At 30.9% G+C, this 4483-nt stretch overlaps 1 long non-coding RNA gene across 1 annotated transcript; it reads left to right on the top strand.

Moving 5' to 3' along the window:
* Positions 1 to 1489: 1489 nt before the first annotated feature.
* LOC108977528 lies at positions 1490 to 2887 on the top strand. Its single transcript, XR_001994044.1, has 3 exons — positions 1490 to 1997; positions 2067 to 2309; positions 2363 to 2887. It is a non-coding gene; the product is annotated as an uncharacterized LOC108977528 (long non-coding RNA).
* The last annotated feature ends 1596 nt before the right edge of the window (positions 2888 to 4483 follow it).

Here is a 4483-nt window from a genome sequence, read left to right as displayed (position 1 = left end):
GAGTACTGCACGAAAGTACTTGAGCCACCCCGGGTATTCGCTCGGCCAGAGTTATTTTTTGGACATCTAGTCCAAACGAATGAGCAGTCATTAAAATTTTTTGAAGACGTTCAATTAATCCCTTCAAGAGATTCCATTCCCCCTGTATGCACAAAGTGTGGGAATCCATTTATTTTTCATTTCATTTATTTTTCATTTTACATTGCCTTGTATTTTCGGTGACGATACATATATTTTTATATTTAAAATTTGAGTTTCGGATATAAAGTGGTTATATTTGTTGGTGATCATGCACTCATATTGAAACAATATTTGAGTTTTCGTACTGTTCTGTATACTTTACACTTTATTACGTAATATTATTATATAATATTACTAATACATGTATATAATATTACTTATTTGCTTAATAAATTTCTTCTTTATAGTTTTTTATAGTTAATAGAGAAAAAAGAAACACTCGAAAGTACAAACACAGGAAACGCTGTGAAACGCTGTGAAACGCTGTAAAATCTTTCACTTTTGGTTTTGAAGGTGTGGCAAGGCTGGTTTTCCTCGTAAATATAAACACTCTAAACTTGTCAGCCATAAATTTGATAAGTAATTTTTAAATGACTAAATTTAGCAGAAAAATTACAAAATAAATGTGAAATGTGAGCTTATTTTAAAGCCTAGAGGGAATATTTAAATATACATAAAAAAAACTTGAAAAATATTAGTGAAACATAGTGAAATAACATGTGTTCGCAGTGCAAATTTTTGAAATTTTAAACGTGAATATTTTAAAAAATATTAGTAATTTTTATCTAATTTTTGGATAGTCCTACTCTGGAGAAGCTCCCCTATACGTACATACCCCATTTCTATGGAAATTCGGTTTTTTTACCCCTCCGCCAAAGTAATCGGAATCGTGCCATTTCCATTGATAAATAAACGTTTTTCATCGGCAACTATCATGTTTTAATCGATTTACAGACTGGCCCGACATTCTCCACCTTTTTTCAAATGGCTATAACTTTTAAATTTTTGTAGAATTTTATCAAACCAATGTTATCAAAAGGAAGGTTACGACTCGCACTACAAATCCATGCTTTGGAACTTTCACAAAAAATAACTTTTATGTGACTCTTTAACCGAAATCAAAACCATGCCCAACATTCCGCACCTTCCCCTATATATTATTGTGATAAATCTATTAGTAWGAAATATAATATAAAAATATTTACGGTTTACTATATTATGTAAAAACCAAATAAATTATTAAATATGAAAGTCCCAATTGACTATAAATATTATTGTGTATGCATTCATACAAAATTATACTCATATAATAATTATTTATACATGCAAGCGATTTCCTGGGTGAAAGCAAAAAATTTATGCTTGAAAATAAGGGGCATGCCTACATATATATATGTATCTCTTCATATTCTCTGCTTGGGCATATATGCCACGTCATCATACGCCGAAAATACATGTATTTATTTATCTACATTTTCTTTTTTGAGTATGTGGAGCACTGTTAAAAATGTTTCATAGCGTTAATTCTGTGGCTGTGAGGGGAATTCCTTACTATAAATATAACAAATGTTCGCTGTCGAACCTGCACCTTCTCTATGATTTAAGTTACACATTTTCAAATTAAATGTTGTACCCAGAAACTCAATCAGTCTGATGCAAAATTTATGTTAAAATCCCCACTTAAAATTATCGGAATTTTATAATAATTACTTTTGAGAACTCGCGATACCTTTGGAGTATATTTGATCAAATTTTCATGTATAAATTTAATTATGCTGTTCACAGTTAAATGTTATCTAGCATGTTAAATTTCCCAGGTGGCAATATTCGCATATTTACTGACGTGGTATATATTTTTTTTTTTTGTACGTGAAAAACAGTTTTTTAACAATTTGTTTATTAATTGTGGCAAACTGGCATCTCTGATCAGCTGACTTTATTTACATTTGAAAATGGAATCTGATGAAAGCGAAATTGTAAGTAAAATTAAAATATGTAATATAAGTGTAAATGTAAATAAAATAATACCAAACTATACGTTTTAGACCAAACCAAAACATATACGCAAAGTACCGTACAAGAAATGGAGCAATGAGGAGCAACAGAAATTAATTACATACATGCGACAACCGTCCGCTTGAAAAGCCGACAGCACAGGTGTATTATAAAAAAATTTTAAAGACACAAAATCTGCGGTTGGATTGGTATTTAGTGAGGCTAAAGGCAAAGTACTTGTGATAATTCTATACTTAACAGAATTCGACGGGAGCAGGGCGAATCAACAGAAAGTATTTGTAAAATAAATTGTTTGGTATAAAAGTATAATAAATTATATTCTTAGGTATAATTTTGAGAACTTGTAATTTTWTCTACGATTTGGAAGATATATAATGTTTGGCTATAAAGAGTTTCAATCCAATGCATTTGTTTTGGATACAGAAGTCTTAGAAAACAACTCGACGTCCACCACAGATGATCTCGACGCCGGTTCAACGACCTCTGCTACCACACCTGCAGATATTTTGCAAGAAGTCGGTCCAGAATCTACATGCAACATAATAAATCGGAAGGGTATTTATTTTTCATTTATTTGCGGGCAGGTCTTGCCRATGTGCTTACTATGCACACAGGTTTAATTAAGGTGAAGCAACAAAAGTTAGTGATAGAATCAAAAATTAAAGATAGGGAGCTACCTTTAAAAGAAAAGGAATTTGATTTACAATACGAAAAATTTGTATTTGAAAGAGAATACAGTTCAGAAGAGAGAATAAGAACACTAGAAATTAAAATGAAAAAAATAAAAAATTGGCTTTAAGAGAGCTTGAAATGAAGGAGCGAATAGCAATGGAGGAATTAAAAATTAAAAAAATAAAACTATGCATATGTATATACTAAATAAAATTACATAATTATATCTTTATTGTTTACAAAATGTGATAGAGCTTGTTTTAGGTCGTATTGTTCATAAATTTATTGTGGGAAGTCTGTTTCTTCTTGACTTTCTAAGCTAGAATTTTCGTTTAAATTGCAGCAACATGATGTGAAGGATACAACATGCCAAAATCCATCTACAACAACTTTTATAATTAGTTTCGTTTGTTAATCCGAACCGCACTTCTTTAGAACTGCGAAATTTTTCTTTTAATTTCCCAAAACAATTTTCTATACGTACTTTATATTTAGAGCAATATTGATTGAATGTATCTCTCACTTCCTTTGACTGCACAGTGCTGTTTTGTCGAAAAGGTGTAATCGATGACAAAAATAATTTGGTGGATTTTTGCCTATTGCAGATTCCGCAAAAATTTTAGCATCATGTTCGCTTCCTCGCTTTCCTATTGTCGATTGTCTAATTCTTAGTGCATAGTCACATACACCTTGCATTTTTATGGCATACTGTTTTTTGTGAGAGAAGTATAGCTCGTGATCTTTTGAAGGAGACTCTGCTAATCTGATTTCAGTACCGACAACATAGCCAATGACAATCTTTCGCTTTTCTTCTCTAGATGGCCAACATAAAAATGTAGATTTTAAATTAATCAATGCGGTGATAACCCGCTCTGTCATTTTGGTAGCTGTTCCGCCATCGCCTTTTTATCACCTTAATTAGGATATCGTCATCCTCTTCGTCACTACCTTTAACAAAATTGTAAAAAATAACTTCGGTAGGTAATTTTATTTAATAAGTATATATACATGATGTTAATTTTATGCATATTTACAACGTGCAAACGGCTATGGATATTCTCCATATATTTGATAACAAAGCTATGTATGAACATATGTATGTACATAAGTGCAATTTGATCTATTTAATGATGAATTCCATTAAATCTGTTGAAATGTATAATTAATTCGTATTTATATTATTACTTAAATATTTAATTAATATAATTATAATTAATATATGTTTTTTAAGTTATATTTTTATATATATGTATTTATTTACTTTGGATTACTTTACAGATTTTAAAAAACCATACGCATAATGCTTACATATTCACATATGTATGTAATTTTGTGTTCATGTAAACAAAGTTGAAGGAATAATTTTCATTATGTTTGTAAATTTGTCTACACACATCTTTGTATGTAAATATGTATGTACAGTACACCCATTGTTTCATACAAAAACTCCGTCGTCAGGGACAACCAAACTTTGTCAAAAAGAAAATGGTAGAAAATCGGAGCTGTACCGAAACCGCTGCCCTTACCACTGTACAGCTTTGCCTACAAACTAGCGTAAATACATATGTATGCATGTTTGTGCTTGCATACAAATGCAGACAGTCCTGGATGCCTTATATGCCACACTCAAAGAAACAAATAGTCATACTTAACAGGTTCCCTGTCCCCAAACAAAAATTAATTTTTAACGGTACACGTGCAACACTTATTTTTGAAATTATATTGCTGTAGGCGCTTTCAGAGGTTATCGATGAGTTTTTGAACTATCCCACAC

This window comes from Bactrocera latifrons, unplaced genomic scaffold (assembly GCF_001853355.1).
Source record: "Bactrocera latifrons isolate USDA-ARS-PBARC rearing strain unplaced genomic scaffold, ASM185335v1 scaffold_909, whole genome shotgun sequence".
NCBI classification, from domain to species: Eukaryota; Metazoa; Arthropoda; class Insecta; order Diptera; family Tephritidae; genus Bactrocera; species Bactrocera latifrons.
Note: the sequence above shows the minus strand (reverse complement) of the source record. Positions and strands in the feature narration are given on the sequence as shown.